The sequence below is a fragment of the Dendrobates tinctorius genome, unplaced genomic scaffold (genome assembly GCF_039654945.1).
Source record: "Dendrobates tinctorius isolate UK_male_01 unplaced genomic scaffold, ASM3965494v1 ptg000044l, whole genome shotgun sequence".
In the NCBI taxonomy this organism is placed as follows: Eukaryota; Metazoa; Chordata; class Amphibia; order Anura; family Dendrobatidae; genus Dendrobates; species Dendrobates tinctorius.
In genome coordinates this window covers 31,397,399-31,416,901 of record NW_027361712.1, presented here as the reverse complement: position 1 = coordinate 31,416,901, position 19,503 = coordinate 31,397,399, and the positions used below count along the sequence as shown (strand labels likewise).

The following is a 19,503-nucleotide window of genomic DNA, read 5'->3' as shown; positions in this document are numbered from 1 at the left end:
AAATTAGACCACAAAAGTTGTTGTGCAGTTTGTCCTGAGTATGCTGATGCCCCATATGTTGGGGTAAACCACTGTTTGGGCACATGTCAGGGCTTAGAAGGGAGGGAGCACCGTTTGACTTTTTGAACGCAAAATTGGCTGGAATCAATGGTGGCGCCATGTCGTGTTTGGAGACTCCCTGATGTGCCTAAATAGTGGAAACCCATCAATTCTAACTCAACCCTAACCCCAACACACCAATAACCCTATTCCCAACCCTAACTTTAACCACAAACCTAACCCCAACACACCCCTAACCCTTATCTCAACTGTAACCATAACCCTAACCACAAATCTAACCCCAACTCACCCCTATCCCTAATTCCAAACCTCACCCTAATTCCAACCCTAACCCTAATTCTAACCTTAATTCAAACCCTAACCCTAATTCAAACCCTAACTCCAACCCTAACCCTAATTCCAACCCTAATTTCAACCCTAACCCTAATTCCAACCCTAACGCTAATTCCAACCCTAATTCCAATCATAACCCTAACCCTTATTCCAACCTTAACCCTAATTCCAATCCTAACCCTAACCCTAATGGAAAATGAAAACAAATATATTTTCTTTATTTCATTATTTTTCACCAACTAAGTGGATGATAAAAGGGGGGTTTATTTACTATTTCTTTTATTTTGATCACTGTGATAGGGTTATCACAGTGATCAAAATGTACCATGAATGGAATCTGCCAGGTGCCGGCAGATCTCGCTGGGAGCACTGCGCATACTACCTCCATATACAATACACCATTTTTCTTAATACTCCATAGCTGTATTCTGTTCAAGTTTCATATATTCTATATTAACATGCTTTAGCATGATAGAGTGCAACCTTATTTTGTGTATTGTATATGGGGTTAGCTCCTCCTGGTATGCACCTATTCACACTAGTCTGGATGTGCCAGTCAGTTTTTTGTCTTAAGTACGGTATAAGGTATGTGTATCTGTGTGTGTGTATGTATGGTATAGGTATGTACAGTATATGTATGTACAGTTTATGTGCGTATGTATGTACGTATGGTATATCTACTGTACAATGTACATGATGTGTGATCTATTGGATTGTGGATAACTTGCTGATCACTGAGGATTTGACCACTGGACCCCCCAGAGATTCTGAGAACAGGGGTCTGCAGTCACGCCCTGGAAAGAGCAGAGTTGTGCATGCTTGGCCCCTGTATTCATTATGTACAGAGCTGCTGAGCACTGTGCTTGGCTATTTCTATTTAGTTACATAAAAGAAACAAAACAGGGCGCATCCACTGTGTGAAACCTTTAAAACACAATTGTAATGGTGAGGCAAGGAGAGACTCACCTGATAGGGTTGTGAAACTTCGGTCACAACACCTACAAACGCATGAAACAGCTGCTGCAGTCTGCACTGGGTCCAAGGACTTGAAAGTGAAGATGGCTTTAAGGTGCAATGATACACTGCGCTGCTGTAGGTATAATTCAAGGAAATTTATTGGTGCCTACGCGTTTCCTGAGCTGTCCCAGCTCACTTCATCATGCCCTGATGAAGTGAGCTGGGACAGCTCAGGAAACACGTAGGCACCAATAAATTTCCTTGAATTATACCTACAGCAGCGCAGTGTATCATTGCACCTTAAAGCCATCTTCACTATTTAGTTACATAGACATTGAATAGTATAGATACCAGATGATGCAGACACCAGACATATAATGTAATATAATATACACACAGTCAGGCTCTGCCGATTCCAGCAGTTATCATGTAACCACGAGGAGGCGCTCTGCACACTTGCTGTCATATGCCAACTAGAGAGTCAGCCACATCTGCAGTGTTCTATTCACTGACACAGCGACACTAGTTATCACCTGACTGCAAGTCTGACTGTGCTGCAAGCAGCAGAACCAAATGCTAATGGATATATATATATATATATATATACTGTATGTAAATATATATATATATTATATATATATATATATATATATAGCATATATATTTATTTATTTATTTATTACACACACACATACATATATATATTCCAGTCTCAGTGTAAAAAATATATATATTTTTTATTAGAGGCCTGGGGAGGCCCAAAGAGAACTTTTGCTATGCAGCCTTGTGATTGCTATGTACTCCCCTGCTTGTAGGGCAGTAATAATAAGGGCGATCTGGCTTGTTTCTTGGAGTCTGAGGCTCCAGGGTTCCCATTGCCAAAGTGACCTCATCATAAGCAGTGTACCGGGCAGGGAGGGGGGCCCAGACACATTTCTTGCACAGGGGCCCCAAGCTGTCAGTGTCGGGCCCTGCCGAAACATGTAAGTGTGACAAACATGCAAAAGAATCAGAAATCAGGAAAGGGCAAACACTTTTTTCACACAACTGTATAAAGCATATTATGTCTGAAATGTCAGAGTGTTTTAGAGAAAAATATCCCTGGCTGCAATTGTGCAGCATGAATCAGGTGACAGGCAGAGCTACACAACAATATGGCATTGTCTTGAGTCAGTAAAATTTCACCTGAACTTGAATTAGTCCCTATGTGAAAAAAAAGTTGCTGGCAACTAGGTGACAATCACAAATTTATATTTGTTCTATCGCCACAAGATTACTTGCTACTGTATAAAACATTGCAGTTGCTGTGCGAATCCTGCTGTGAAAGCATGGTATCTCTATACTGTACATAAGTTAAAAAAAACAAACAATTGAAAACTATGGATGATTTGATGCAATGAAATAAGTGCAATTTGTAAAACCTTGTGCATGCGCGGTGGTCACAAGTGCCTTCATTTTTGCTATGGCTTTTGTTTTGATTTGTAACAGTTGTCTATTTTTTCAACTACAGTAAAATATTCTAAAAACATCACAAACTAATGTCAGAATTCATAGCTCCATTTTTTTTAAAAATCAAACCAGTTTCATTAGTTAAGGGATTTTCCACTGAGAGACCTTGATGACATTTTCATAAGATATGCCATGAATGTCTAATAGATGTTGGTCCCACCTCTTGGACCGGCACCTATGGGGGTCTTCTGATATAAACACATTTACTCAGCTATATTTGGAACTCCCATAGCAATGAATGGAGAGAGCCGACGCATGCTCTGCCATGCAAGATGGAGTGGGGATTTGGAGGCCCTTCGCTCTGGAGATAGATGCTAGTCTCACCTCTAGAACTTGCACCTATCTGACACTTATGGCATATTTTTTGGCTATTCCATAAATGTTTCTTGTGAGACTACCCTTTTAGGCCAGGGCTACACGGCGACATGACGTCATGACATTGAAATCACAGTGACGCATTGCAACTTTGCATCTAATGCATTGTGACGTCCTGTGACACCGAGTCGCAAATATTTTCAATTGTTTTGGATTTTTTCCTCTGTTCGCAAGCGGCTTAGTTGGGTCAGACTTCAATTCAAGTCGCAAGTGACTGCAACATCTCTACAATTTTGCCGCTTTTTTTTACAGCAAGAGCACGGCTGTAAAATAGTCATTCGACAGCAAGTCACAAGCTGGGTGCACAATTCTTTTATGCCGCTCAATTTTTCTGAGAATTGTTCTCACATGACAAATGTCACCATGTAGCCGCAGCCTTATCTTGACTTATACTTACTGTATCTGCTACAGAAACAATTACAATAATTATCTCCTCATGCCACCCCTGTCCATCTGCCCTGTGAGAGTATATAGACATCCTACAGAGGGGTCTTCTCTCTATGAGCCAGGATGGAGAGTTGCTCTCTAAGCATGTACTTTTAATGTCTTATATGAGTGAAAAATCTTTGAGGAGACGACTTCTAGGATATTAATATATATAATATATATTAATTGATTTTATATAATAATGCTTGGTCTTTAGAACCAGTAGCTTAGTCATAGAGGCTATGCTCCACTTGATCATTCCCCATAATCTCCCTCAGCACCAATATCTCATAGCCTACGGCACAACAATACATTACACGTGATGGATCATGCTATTTTGGAATGGAAAATCGGTATGCAAATCTAGCAAACCCTCATTTAGCATAAGGTATAAGTGTAAAAAAAATTAGAGAGGTTGTATTCACCTGTCTGATCTTGTTTCCTCCAGGATGAGAAGATAAACCTTGAATGAGATGATCTGACATTATATTTGCATGGAATTGTTACATTTTGCTGGTTGATACAATCTATCTAAAGATTTCTGCAATATCTCACCATGTAATGGTGAGTTATTTCTCCTTTGTCTATATCATATAGCATACAGAATTACTGTACAATTCATGTCACGTTACAAGCTGGTCAGGTAAGGCCGCGGCGCCCACCCTTCTAAGATGAGCCGCAGAAGCCCAGTGCATAGATGCCTGCTCCTGCTTCACTCACCCCCTCCTCTCCTGCTCTTCTCCCCCTCCTTCACTCACGCTTTTTCTCCTATTCAGATCCTGGGAAAAAGATTTTGCAGCTGGCTGAACTAAGGTTGTGAGTCACAAAAGCCCCCTCTCATCACAGGGACAATGCAAAGAAAGTGTCCCAACCCAATGAGCTGAGAATGGAGACAACCCCCCTGAATTCCCATCCGAGCTTTGCCGCTGATTCTACAAGCCAGAAAGGCTTTATCTCATCCACACTGTGTGTGGCCTTGCATTAATATTACGTATTTGCGAGATGCCAACATATTCCACAGTACCTTGTAAGAGCCAATTAACAAAGGAGTACTGGACACTTTCTAGAAAAGCATGTATATTAGAATATTCTAAGCCTGGCCATACCCATACCGCTTTATGTTCTAGCCTTAATTGTTAAGGTAATAATTAATAGACCACCTTAATGTAATAGTACTACAACTTCAAATCTACTTTCCAGGCTATCTGACTTCTCTCTTTAGAAAAATCCCATTTATGAAACTGATTTAGGGCATCCAGTTTCAACATATTGGCATTGGCCCAGATCCATCATGGTGCTCACACCAGAATTCTGGCGTAAAAGACTTTGAAAAATCTGTAAATTTTTGCACACAATTGGGAAAAAAAATCATTGACTTTTTGGTGTTTTCACGCCACAGTCAGCCAGCTCTGTAAAAGTGGGTTAAGCTGGAGCAGGACAGTACGTGGCAAAGCCCACCCAACATATTCATCAAAAGTCCCCAACTCAAGTAACTTATCTGGAGCGGCACATGGGGGTGCACGCCACTGATAATATGTGCCTAATCCATTAATGGCCGTGTGCTTTTTAAAGGGAATCTCTCACCCCATTTTCGGTCTATAAGCTGCGGCCATCACCATCAGGGGCTTATCTACAGCATTCATTCTGTAATGCTGTAGATAAGCCCCCGATGTAACCTGAAAGAGAAGAAAAACAAGTTAGATTATACTCACCTGGGTGTTCGGTCCGGTCCGATGGGTGTCGTGGTCCGGTCCGGCGCCTCCCATCTTCTAGCGATGACGTCCTCCTTCTTACTTCTGTCGCGGCTCCTGCGCAGGCATACTTTATCTGTCCTGTTAAGGGCAGAGAAAAATACTGCAGTGCGCAGGCACCGGACCTCTCTGACCTTTCCCGGCACCTGCGCACTGCAATACTTTACTTTGCCCTCAACAGGGCAAATCAGTCTGCCTGCGCAGGAGTCGAGGGAGAAGCAAGGAGGAGGACGTCATCGTATGAAGATGGGAGGCGCCGGACCGGACTGCGACACAGACCGCACCCATCCCCCGGTGAGTATAATCTAACTTGTTTTCTTCTCTTTCAGGTTACATCGGGGGCTTTTCTACAGCATTACCGAATGCTGTAGATAAGCCCCTGATGGCGGTGGCCCCAGCTTATAGGCTGAAAATGGGGTGACAGATTGCCTTTAATGAATTCATCAATTTGTCTCAACTTATTCCTTCATGCCATTCATTAGCATTTCTGTACAAAATGTATAAAGTGGAGGAGCATTTCTGGCATACAAAACGCTGGCATTTTTCATGTCATTGATGGGCGAATGTGGTCACAATCCCATCCCACCCAAGTCCACCCATTTCATCGGGCTGATTCAAACCTTTGCGAAAACACCAAAACTTCACATTGATCAAAATTGTTGGGACATTTGAAAGCTTTTAGGCCAGTTTTCCCAGAAAGTTTATTCATTGTGTGATAGAAGCACATGCAGTTTTGGGATATACTAATTTTTTTCCGCTCATTGCTTACTCCTATTATTAGCAGCAACTTTTAATTGCTCACTCCTTGAACCTGACAACCTGGCCTGGTCATGTAATGGTCAAAAAGGGGGCCAGTTTGTTACAATTGAAGGCCTTGATAGCTGTTTTGTAGTAAGCTGTTACAACCATGATATAACTAGGACAGAGTTAATGAATAAATGTTTTTATTGCGTGACTGCAAGCAGAGATTTTGAATTGATGTATACTAGGAAAGTGAAGCATTATTTGCTGAAATCAGAATACTCTTTAGGTCAGGTGCAGACGAGCATGTATTGTTTCATGTAAGAGAATCAGGTCAATTATGTGTAAGGAAACTAACATATTGTCCACATTCCCCCTTGAAGAACAAGTGTGTTGTTGTAATGTGAATAGTGATATGCGTTAATGTTGTATGCTGTTTAATCTTAGGGAAAGTGAGAGAAAATGGTTGGTACTAACCCAGAGTTGGAGAGGCTAACCTGAAGAGACAGAGACAGCTTCCGTCAGTAAGTCAGAAAAGGGCCCAGCGTGCATAGAAAAAGAACCTAAAATCTGATGTGAGCGGTGCTGCATGATGTGGGTGTCCCTAACGAGAGAGGAGACAGATATGGAGGATAGCGAGATCCTAGAGAAGAGAAAGAGAAATGACCGAAAGAACAGAGTGATCGATTAGAGACGGGTCCTAGGTCAGGACACTTAGCAGTACATCCCAGAGTTTATAAATCATAGAGGTAACGGGCCTAAGCGAGACAGAGTACGTAAGATGAAGCGAGTGCCCCCAGAGCTTCAGAGACGGAGAAGACAAGTATCAGTCATATTGGCAATATAGTTCCCTAGAAGGAAAAGAAGATGCTGAACCGTAGGTTGAGAATAGGACTCTTGCTAACTGGACTGTATTACTGAGCTGGGCTGTGGTGAAGAAGAGAGGAACATTTAAAATAGATGAGAGGCAAGTAAAAAAGAATTAAGTTAAACTGTGAGGAAAATGCTCCTTAATGTGACGGAAATGTTCATAAAGTTATTTACCCGCTATCTACTGTATATAATCCCCTCCAAGTTAACATTGAATAAAAAGTTTCTTTTTGACTGGTGGTTTCCATCATTGGACTGTCTAACATCTGGTCCTGGCCAACTCAAGTCATTGTTTACGTGTGGCCTACAAGGGTGTACCGCCCACACAGCACAAGTCCACACACCCAGCCAGGACCACCACCTTCATGTAATGTGCTGGGGCACAAGAGACAAGTACCTCGCCCACACGACTACCGCCCCATGACACATTACATATGCAAATGATACTCTGATCAGAGCATAAGCATTGTGTGATCCAATTCTTTCAGATGAGGAGTATATGGAGAAAAAATGTCTCCATCTTCTCTATTCTGTCAGTCTGTGGAAATCGTATCGCACTTGGATGTCATCCGAGTTCAGCTAAATGTTGTCCACACACTCACTGACTTGCATGGCTGATGGCGTTCCGAATTGTGAATCAAACTCAGGTATGCAGTGGTCCCATAGCATAACACTGTCCCGATGTGCTGCACCTGCCCTTACGTGAATTAATTTGTTCTTCCAATTCTTTTTAACCTCTTTATTAATGACCTTGTTGGTGAAATTGAGAGTAAGGTTTTGGTAGTTGCTGATGACACCAAGCTATGTAAGATATTAAAAACTGACCTTGACAGTACAATATTACAAAAAGATCTGGATAAGATGACTGAATGGGCAACATTTGGCAAATTAGATTTAATGTTGATAAATGGAGAGTGATGCACTTAAGACGGAGTAATCCTATTACTTCATATACATTGAATGGGAGCATACTCGCGACTACTGAACAGGAGAAATACTAGGATATTCTCGTTACAAGTAAGTTGAGCAGCAGTACTCAATGTCAAGCAGCAGCTGCAAAAGCAAACAAGATTTTAGGGTGTATAAAAAGAGAGAGAAAATTCTGCAATCCCAACGTATTATTACCCCTTTATAAATCACTGGTGAAGCCACATCTAGAATATGGCATCCAAACTTGGGCTCCACATTTTAAAAAGGATATTCAGAAATTAGAGTCAGTTCAAAGGCGGCAACTAGATTATTACAAGAGATGAAAGGCCTCTGATATGATGACAGGTTGGAAAAGCTGAGTTTGTTTAGCTTAGAATAAAGATGTCTCAAAGGAGATCTGATTTACATGTCTAAATATATGTGTGTTCAGTACAAAGCACTGACACATGCTTTATTCCTTCCAAAGACCGTACTGTGACTCCTGGAGTGGACCTTCTGGGTTGTGGCACCAACCCACCCAGGGTGAGCTGATCTAGTGAGGACCACCCCCTACACAGGGAATGTCAGGGGCAAGCCCAAGGGGGTAAGGTACCACGGCTGCTGGAACCAGGTGGCCGGCCTCACAGGAGACACGAAAGAGTGTGTCTGCAGGGTGCCACTGGGAGTGTGCAGAAAACAGGAGTGTGCAAAGCGTGGACACAGGGGTACGCAGGGTACAGGACAATACAGGGCGAGTGTACGGAGGGCTCAGGACAATACAAGGCGTGTACACGGGAGTGCACTACATACAGGATAGTGCAAGGCGATTACATGGGAGCACGTATGGCGCGCACTGGCAAGCACGCCCGGCTGTGTGCAAGGGAGCACGCTAGAGCACAGGGTTAGCCAGAGCCCGTGCTGGGAAGCATGCCTGAGTGTAAGGCAATGCAGAAGGTGTGCCAAGAAGCACGACAGAGCACAGAGCAGAGTGTAAGAATGGAGCATGTGTAGGAGGGAGAGTCCCCGCTGTGTAACCGGGTTGGAACCAAGGAGACTATCTCCAAGGTTCCTAGGGAGACTGTTTCTGGGGGACATAATTAGAGGACGGACTGGAGACAGTTCTAGAAGGAGTGGAGGTGGAGCAGATATAAAAGGAGCTGAGAACGCCAGCAGGGGGCACTCGACAGACCGGGAGAGAAGGAGCAGGAAGCCTAGGTGGTGCCAGAATGCCAGAGCCAGAAGGAGTGAGCGATGACCAGAGAGCCTAGAAGGGGACTCACCACGGTCAGGGAGGAGACAGCACCAAGCAGCCCAGCCGTGTGACGCCGACTGAACGACCGGACTCCCACTCCCATCACTCCAGCCCGTGGTCGCGGCCTGTCCACCGCCACCCACAACCGCCACTACCCAATTCAAGCCCGCGGTTGCGGCCTGTCCACTGCCACCCGCGGCCACCACTGCCCGACTCCAGCCCATGGTCTGTCCGCTGCCGCCGCTGCCCGACTCCAGCCCGCCGTCGCTGCCTGCCCACTGCCACCCGCGGCCGCCTCTGCCCGACTTCAGCCCACGGCTTTGGCCTGCCCGCTGCCACCCGTGGCTGCCGCTGCCTGACTTCAGCCCGCAGCTGCGGCCTGCCTGCCATCACCCGTGGTCGCTGCTGCCTGGCCCCAGCCCGCGGCTGCGGCCTACACGTCAAGGGCCCCGGCCACCGCCATTCCGCCTCCGCCGGGAGGCGCAACGCAGAGGAACTCTTCAGGGGCCTGTTGTGCCCACGCTCCACCTGGGTGTAGGAACGCCAGAAGCTTGCGTCAGCTCCTCGTCAGGTGGGCCCAGCGGCTGAGACGCCAAATAGACACCGACCACCACTCTGCCGTATGTCAGAGGAGGATAAGTGACACGTCGTAGTTGTTCATTCTTAGTTCTTGGACCCGTAGTCGGCCACACCGCGGCCTCATACTTACCGGTTCCGACCGGGTAGTTATAACCGTGTTACCATGTTACCAGTCTATTATTGTTTGATCCCTGTGAAAATAACTATTGTTAGCTTGCAAGTTATTCAAAATAGCCATATATATATGGCGCTCCTGAGGCTCAGTCGCCACAGAGGTACTGCACCTTCTTCTAAGGTGTAGTGCCCCACCGCCTAGGTAAGTTGGAAGCTCCTTTCCACGCTCCAACACCTGCATCCCACACACAGAATAGTTCAGTAGGTCCACATAGCAGCTTCAGGCTGGGGGTAGCAGATCACCCTTCGTGGAACCCTGCTTCGTAACACGAGATGAGCTGGGAGGTGGGTGGCGTTAGTATAAAAGAGCGGGAAAGTGTAGAATTGGAGTTGAGTCTGAGTTGAGTCTGGAGGTCAGTCAGACGAGGGTCTGAGAGGGAGAGCAGGCTGACAGCAGGTCAGCCTGAGGGGAGCTCAAGGTGAAGGAAGACAGTCAGTCAGGCGAGGCTGAAGGAGAAAGATGTAGAACTGCAACCTATGCTTCCATAAGAGAGAGGAGGAACAGCGCGGAATGAAGGAGTAGGAGAACAGAGAGGAGTTGTGGGTTGGAAGAGGAACTCTGCCTATTGGTTCTCAACGCAAGGCTGGGGCCCGGTCCCCAAGGTTGTATGGACACTTATGGTTCTGCAGCAGACATCGGTGGAGTAATTGGCTGTAAATGAACTACTCCCATCAAAGACTTGGGACACAACAGCAACTGGAAAGAGAGCCAGGACTTCTGAGAAGGGAGTCCCCGATAGAGGCTACAGCTGTCTGTCATACAAGTAGAGACTAGGAACACCTAGAGAGAGGCATTCCAGGGTAACTAAGTTCTGGAGTGCTTCGCCCTAAAAGGCGCATTTGGAGGAGTCGTTCAGAAAGTTACATGTTGGCGGAGTGTTGAAGAGGAGAAGCCTGACTTGCCCGGGAGGTTGATAGTCTCTGCCCCGGCGGACACGGCATGGAAGCGGGCACCAGTGGTTTTCAAGAACTGTGAGTAAAGCATTGAAACTGCAAGCCCTGGTGACCTCCATTACTTCTTGCGTCCGCCAGCACTGCTGCATCCCCTGCGCCGGACACTACACCACCGAAGTGTCCCCACATCTACACTGCCCTGGGACAACAGCCTTGCCTGTGGATCTTCCATAAGAGAGAGAAAGATCAGTACGGAACGAAGGAGTAAGAGAACAGAGAGGAGTTGTGGGTTGGAAGAGGAACCCTGCCTATAGGTTCTCAGCGCAAGGACGGGGCCCGGTCCCCGAGGTTGTATGGACACTTTTGGTTCTGCAGCAGACACCGGTGGAGTAGGAGGCTGTAAATGCACTACTCCCATCTAAGACTTGGGGCACAACATCAACTGAATAGAGAGCCAGGACTCTGGAGAAGGGAGTCCCCGATAGAGGCTACAGCTGTCTGCCATACGAGTAGAGTTGTTAGGAACATCTGACAGGAGGAACTCCAGAGTACCACGGTACTGGGGCTCTTCACACCTTATGGCGCAATAGAGGAGTCGTTAAGGAAAGGTACATGTTGGCGGAGTGTTGGAGAGGAGAATCCTGACTTGCCTGGGAGGTTTATTGAGTCTCTGCCCCAGAGGACACGGCATGGAAGCGGGCACCAGTGTGTACCACGAACTGTGAGTAAAGCCTTGAAACTGCACATTCCCCTGACACCGGCCCGGTACCGAGTAACCCACAGCCCTGGGATGGGGGCGACCCAACTTGGCGTCACGAACAGGATGACGAGACCCGATGCCATCGGGTTCTGTGTGCCTAAGATTTGTTGGACTTTATACTTTTGAAAATGTGTAGAAGACCTGATTTGATAGACTGTAAAATGGACATTAGAAATGGCAGCTGGCGCGGAGAAGAAGGGCGTGAAGAGATGGGAGGTCCTAGGAAAAGACCGCGAAGAGTATTGGGCCTTCCCTGCCTGAATTACAATGTGACAGCGACATGGCCCACCCCCCGAGGGGTTCGTATACTGGCTTGGTATGGAGGTGCTGGAAGAAGACGCCGCCCCCCGGAAGGAGGAGCAGAAGAAGTCAGTGGCGGGAAAGGGGCTGAGGCAGGAAGAAGAACGCCAGAATGCCATGATGAAAGAAGACGAGAAGTCAGAAGAACAGGGGGAGGAGAGGTCACTCGCCCGTAGGCCGCCCACGCGGAGGCTGCGACCGCTGATACATCCTCAGCAGCGGCCGCCACCACCGCACACCCGATACTGCCATTGGGTGAGCCCCGTTTGGAGAAGATACATGAGGGCTCTGGAGCAGAACGGAGGGCCGGGACCGTGCCCCTGCCCGGACCGGGTGCGGCTGTACCGACCTCCACCGACGACCCCGGCTGAGACCGGCCTGTCCCCGACACGGATCCAACTGCGGTCCATTCCCTCGGTCACTCCAGGAGTTGCGGCTGCTGCCATCTACCACCAGGAACCGGACCCGGAACCGCGTCTGGAAACGCCAGGTATGATTACTGCCCCGGGTTAACCCTAACTTTGGGAGCGGAACCCAGGGATAGGAATGGCCCAGTTGACCTCCGCCGACGATCCCCGCCTGTGGTACCACTGACCGAGGTCCCGATGGACACCGAAGAGTCGGACTCCGAGGAACCAGTGACAACGCTGGCTGAGTCACCAACGGCAGCAGAAGCAGCATCGGAGGTAGCGGATATGCCGTCCCTGCAGGCAATAGACATTTCTATGGCCCTGTCAATAACCCCGACTAGTCCCTACCTCTCCCTGTGGGAAGCAGAGTACATGCGGTTAGCCAGAAACCAAAGTCAGGATGAGGACAATTCCAGAACCCCAGGAGGGGACCACAATTAAGAAAATTTAAATTTTGTTACCCAGGAGGGTTTGTTTGCACCAGTTGTGCCTTTTTGCTTTTGCTATCATGTTTTTCTGGTAGCACTTTTGTTGCCCTGTTTTCATTGGCAGCGTTTCTATATTTGGAACTGAGGAGATCATGAACGCTGTATGATCCAAAACTTTTGTTGTAAATAGTTTGCACCTCTTTAGGTGCCCTCTCTTGGTTTTACATAAAAAGACACTTTGTGAAGATAATGTCAAGTTTTATATAAGGACACTTTGCGAAGATGATGATTTGCATGGACACTTTTCAAAGATGATGTCTACCTCAAAGGACACTGCAAGAGATCCCAGCTGGGAGCGGTGTCCAGCACTTACAAGAATGACTGTTGAATGTTTTACTGTAAAGTATTTGACAATGTGTTTTATAAGAGTATTAGTAACTGAGAAATAGCTTTTACAGAGAATTGAGAATGTTTTGATACAGAATTAAGAATAAAGAATTGAAAGTAGACAGATGACGGACCAGGTACTTGCGGTCAGCGTCTTGCGTCTAGAAGAGAGAATAATAATAAAGAAATGTGTACTAGAGAAGGAAAGCTGAATAAAGTGATAGTGAGTCACAGATAATGGCACTTAAAATGAAAAATTGCACTTTTTGACTTGAAATTTAGATAGTTAAATTAGAATTGTTTGTAACGTTCAAGAATGAGTACCTCCTATACTAGGAAGATAAGTATAAGAAATGTTTATGCAGCATTATAAAATTTTTGTATGTTTCTTTGCTGTTAACTCTGTTTACCTTGCAGCCCGCGGACGTGCTGTGTTTAACAGGGAGGGGTATGTGGCGCCACTGAGGCTCAGTCACCACAGAGGTACTGCACCTTCTCCTAAGGTGTAGTGCCCCACCGCCTAGGTAAGTTGGGAGCTCCTTTCCACACTCCAACACTCGCATCCCATACAACAGGGTAGTTCTGCACAACCACATTGCGGCTCAGTGCTTAGAGAGTAGCAGAGCACCTCTGGTGGTTCCCTGCTTGGAACGCTGGATGTGCTGGGAGGTGGGTGGAGTTGAGACTCATATAAAAGGTTGGGAAGGTTTAGAATTACAGGTTCAGTCTGGCGGGAGGTCAGGCGAGAAGAGAGAGGACAGTCAGTCAGGAGAGTCTGAGGACGGGTCCGAGAGGAAGCAGATCCCTAGAAGAGGGAGAGAAGAAGGAGTGCTGCAGCTGTCTTAGTGATCTGAGACAGCTGGCACGGGAAAAGAGCAAGAGAGAGAAAGACGTAGAACTGCAACCTAAGCTTCCATAAGAGAGAGAAAGATCAGTACGGAACGAAGGAGTAAGAGGACAGAGAGGAGTTGTGGGTTGGAAGAGGAACCCTGCCTATAGGTTCTCAGCACAAGGCCGGGGCCCGGTCCCCGAGGTTGTATGGGCACTTATGGTTCTACAGCAGACACCGGTGGAGTAGTTGGCTGGAAATGCACTACTCCCATCTAAGACTTGGGGCACAACAGCAACTGAATAGAGAGCCAGGACTCTGGAGAAGGGAGTCCCCGATAGAGGCTACAGCTGTCTGCCATACGAGTAGAGTTGTTAGTAACATCTGACAGGAGGAACTCCAGAGTACCACGGTACTGGAGCTCTTCGGTGCAATAGAGGAATCGTTCAGGAAAGGTACATGTTGGCGGAGTGTTGGAGAGGAGAATCCTGACTTGCCTGGGAGGTTGATTGAGTCTCTGCCCCGGAGGACACGGCATGGAAGCGGGCACCAGTGTGTACCACGAACTGTGAGTAAAGCCTTGAAACTGCAAGCACTGGTGTCCTCCATTCCTTCTTGCGCCCGCCAGCACTGCTGCATCCCCTGCGTCGGACACTACACCACCAAAGTGTCCCCATATCTACACTGCCCTGGGACAACAGCCCTGCCTGTGGAGGGCTATACCACCATTGCTGCATCACACCATCTGTCCCAGAGGATCTGTCTGCAGCGTCGGCTTAATACCTCCCTTGCCGAACACCACAGGTGGCGTCACAAACTATTCCATTCCATTAACTACATATTCCGCCATTACACGGACTGGGTCACCGCTGCTGTGACACATTCCCCTGACACTGGCTCGGTACCGAGTACCCCACAGCCCTGGGACGGGGGCGACCCACTTGGTGGATACAGAGTGGCAAGTTACTACCATGCCGGAAACCTACTACCAGCAGCACTTCCCTGAAGCCGCTAGGCCCAAAAGGGGGTCCGTGATAAAGCTAGTGGCCGCCAACCACCTACCAATCCCCATAGTTGGAGTAGCCTGGATGCAGAACTCGATGGGCGGCAAGCAATTAGGCTGGCGAGGCGTGGTCCTGACTCGGGGAGACCCAGGCGAGAAACACGCTGTCACCCTGGGCATGAATATACTAAAGGAGTTCGGCAGCCTTCTCCTCAGTGAACCCGCCCAAGAGACTTTGAAACAATGGAGCTCCCGTACGACGCAGGGGCAGATCTTTCAGCAGCTGGTGCGAGGGGCGCGAGTCCAAGAAGACTATCAGGAGGGGGAGGTGCTGGGGTGAGTGATCACGCCTGCAGCTCCTCAGCTGGTGCTGCCGCCAGGACAGACAGTAGTCGCCCTGCCCGTCCGGGCCCATGTGCCTCTGGAAGGAGTAGAGGTGCAGGTGGGGCCATGCTTCTCTGAGTGCTTACCCCCCGGGCTCCTGGTGGCTCACGCCCTAGCCACCGTGCGGAAGGGGACAGCCCTCGTACGGTGTGTCAATCTACAGGATCAAGATATCGTTCTGAAACCCTGCACCGAAATGGCAAAACTGGTGAAATCACTGGAAGAGATGCTCCCGGTCCAGAAGATACAGCTGGGGGTGAGCATGAGGGATCCCTGGGCAGTGACTGTACGCTCCATCCAGACCGCAGGGTCGCCGCCTGAGCAGGAAGGGCGAGTAACTTTGGAGAAGAAGCGAGCGGAACTCTCCAGACTAGAGCCGACCCACATACACCAGGTAGAAGCTATTCTGGGCCATTACCGAGAGGCATTCACCAGCCACGATGATGATTCCCGATGCACCACAGCTATCACCCACGACATCCCCTCCGAAGGAACAGCCCCCATCAGAGAACGATATCGGCAGATCCCTCCGCAATTATACCAAGAAGTGAAGACTCTTCTGGGTCAAGAGCTGCAAAAGGGGGTTATCCGGGAAAGCCAAAGCCCCTGGGCAGCCCCCATCGTGCTGGTGCGGAAGAAAGTTGGCATGCTACGGTTCTGCGTGGACTACCGGAAACTGAACACCCTCAATTTATGTGAAGCTCTATTGTATTCTGGGCTATATGCTTTCTTGATGCTATAATGTCTTTTTGTATAGGACTATTGTATTAAGATCTGCCAGATAGCCACTGAGCAGGCAGATTTTGGGCATGTTTTTGAGATTTTTGTTTGTTTCTGCTCCTGTACTGCCACACCCATAGAGCAACGTATGAGATGTTATATATTATATAAGGATCTATTCCTTTCATTTCTTTCCTTCACTATATTGTTTTCCCACCTATATTGATAGGGTTAAACCAGGGGAGAGAGGGACAGTCCACAGTGCCAACCTCCACAGCAAGGAAAGAGCGAGATTAGGTTTATTGTAGGGTTTTGGCAGGCAGGTGCTTGGTCAGTTATATTTTGTATTTATTGGTTTATGTACCTTTCTACACTGGGTTAGGTGGCTTTTAAAAGTATTAAATTAAACATTTTTGTTTTTAAAGGAGATTTATGTTCACTATATGATTTCAATTTCCTTGGCATAATTTTTTGAAAGTGAGTTTTTTTGTTACTACAAGTTTAGCTAGTCTGCTTGTGGGTTTTTGCATCCGGTGGCCACGGGTGTTACTGCATGTTAAGTTAGTCAAGCTGCTGGTGACCACTCCCTCCTTCCTATATAAGGTCACCTGGTACACCATCTAGCTGTTGGTAATACCGTTCATTTGGAAGCCAACCATGCTGAAAAGAGAAGCTATCTTGAGCAATGCTGTTTGCAGCTGATCCGGAGCAGTGGTTATCCTGCTGGAAGCGGTGTTCGGGTGCCTTACTCTGCGGTCCGGTGCATGACTACAGAGCAAGCTAAGTGTTGTTGTTTTTCCCTGTCTGCTATTTTCCCTGGTGTCTTATTCGTACAGCAGTGGGACCAGTGTCCGCACTTGCCAGTTCCTAGTAAGGGATAGGTCCAGGGCAAGTGAGGGACCTAGGTATCCTGGTCGGCAACAGGTTGAAAGAACCTGTATAGGGAACGTGAGGAGAGTTCAGGGCTCTTCCTTAGGAGAGTGCAGGAGGTGTCCACTTCCCCATTCCCTATTGAAGGGCCCACCGTTGTAATTGTGTCCCTGGTGTCCCCTTGTTTTGTCTTTTTGCTTGGTGACTGACCGATCATCGGGTCACGTTACACAGGGCCAGTTGCCCCGTGACAATGTGCTAGGAAGCACGGCAAGGCAGAGTACAGGCACGGAGCACAAGGCAGAGTACAGGCACAGAGCACAAGGCAGAGGACCCAAATACAGCGCGCAGCCAAGCAAGGACCAAGCAGACCAAGCCAGGAAGCTCAACAATAATCAGGTGCCTCCCAAAGGAAGAGGCAGCCTGATATAGGACACGGACGCTGACACTTCTGGGTCAGGTCCTCCAGGACCATAGAGGTAACAAGACTGGAGTCAGAGCAGAGAAGAGCGCATGTGCGCACTAGGAACATAGCGCAGCCATGGGACTAGGCACGAGAGGTGAGCGTGCGCACCTGACATGACCCCGAGAGCGGCCGTGGCAATGGAAGTGGTGACTTTGGGTGCAGGGTCCCAGCCCGAGGTGAGAGCAGCGTGACTGGTGGCGTGACACATACTGAGGACTAGGGGGCACTCATGGTTGGAAGAATGGTGATTCCAGCAGCTAACTAGGAAAGAGTTCTTTACAGTTAGAGCAGTCAGACTGTGGAATGCCCTACCATAAAAGATAGTAATGGCAGACACTATAACAGCTTTTAGAAAAGGTCTGGATGATTTCCTCAGTACACATAACATTGTGGGTTATAGATAAATTAGTGACAAAATGTACAATTGTTGGAGAAAGGTTGAACTTAATGGACCTAGGTCTTTTTTTCAATCTATGTAACTATGTAAATATATATTGCACATCTCATTTTTCTACACGTTTAACATTGGATTGATACAGGTAGCTTCTCCCATTTCTGCATTTTTGGCTACGGGAAATCTAGAGCATCTTAAAAATTGTATTAAAATACTTGAACTTATTAGATCTTTGCCCCAGTCCTTTGAGCCATTATAAATATGTGATCATAAATGTATGCTGCATCAGTTAGTTAAAATGTATTGCCCACACACTGGACCCAGAAATTGTTTGCTTTGCACAATCACAAGCTCTGAGATGTATGGAGCCATTATGCTGCACCCATAGATATTTACATGCAGTAGCGTACCTCCATATGCTTCTGATTTAATTGAAAGTCTAGTAATAGACACTATGCTAGAGTTCCTTCAGTTATTAGGATTACTACTGTGATGCTAAGGCATTTCTCACAGCCAAGAGATGAGACGAGTTAGTCTATGAGTCCGAGGTCAACATTCAGGAAGGTACATCATAAACAGAAGGACAAAGGCGTAGTCAGGTAACATTCCGAGGTCAGAATATCAGGAGAATAGAGGATCAGAGCAGAAGGGGTTAAACAGAGAGATGGTCAGAATGAGGTCCAAGGTCAGGTAGTGAAAGATCTACAAACAAAACTCAAAGCACAGAGAGAAAATCCACACAGTAGCTGAATGTACGTCTGTAGGGAAGGTGACCTGACGGATGGACTGACTGGTCAGGTTTCAAAGGGGTTTGCACTTGTCAGGTAGGATGTCAGTTATTATGACAGAAGGGAAAACAGCTAGGAAAGTGTAGGTGACGTGCAGTACCTGGAATTGACATTAGAGGGCAGGGAGGAGTCTGAGCATAGGACTTGACATCAGCTTAGGGCTAAGAAACCGTTGGTCATGGGCGGCGGAGTTACAGGGAACCGGGAAAGCTATAAATTTGACAGAAGGGTTCCAGAAGATTCCAGTCCCCAGGGGGAGCTCAAGTGACGAGGAGACAGTGACAGTTGGTGCACTGTGAGGAGAACCTAACCAGGGGACTGAGGAGAAAGGAAGTCAGGGGGGTGGTCCTGACACGAAGTACCGCAGTATAGACGAGGCTCCGGGTGAAGGATACCGTATAGGGAACGACGTTTGACCAGTAAAATTACTGTTGGTGTACAGGCCTAAGGCAGCCACAGTGACGGAGCTGTCAGAGCGTCACTAAGTGCGAAGGGACGGTGCGTAGATATACGTCCCAGGTGAAAAGTACGGTACATTGATGAGTTCTGTAACCGGAGAGCCTTGAAGAGGATTGTGATGTGCTGTGAGGCCGTCGTGTGGACGGTGAGAGAATAAACTTGGACCTGTTGCACCCGAAACTTGCCTCCATCTTGTGTCCACTGCGCGGTATACAGAGGGACCACCCCCCAGCCCGGCCCACCGACCCTACACGTCTGGTAGAGGTCTGGGAGTAGCAGTCCAGTCAAGTAACCTGGCAATCACCTGGGACAATGAACAATTGGAGACAGCCAGCATCTCTCAGGCTCATATTGGATGACCGTGCTGTCAATCAACACACTGACAGCTCAGCATGCCCCTGCACCAGACTGGATGACTGAGCTTTCAGTGAAAGTACTGACAGCTTCAGCACGCCCCTAGACGAGATTGTACGGC

The 19,503-nt window shown here is 47.6% G+C and overlaps 1 protein-coding gene across 4 annotated transcripts in view; it reads right to left on the bottom strand.

Moving 5' to 3' along the window:
- SALL2 (spalt like transcription factor 2) overlaps nt 1-19,503 on the bottom strand; it is a 62,212-nt gene that overhangs the window by 24,756 nt on the left and 17,953 nt on the right. The window contains exon 1 of one of the 4 annotated variants that reach the window (XR_012232195.1): nt 4,086-4,451. The exons of 2 other annotated variants lie outside the window; for them this stretch is intronic. The gene's annotated coding sequence lies outside the window, so the exon portion shown is untranslated. Of the gene's footprint in view, nt 1-4,085; nt 4,452-19,503 lie in introns of those variants that run through there. One more of the 4 variants, XM_073575478.1, reaches the window with a different exon arrangement.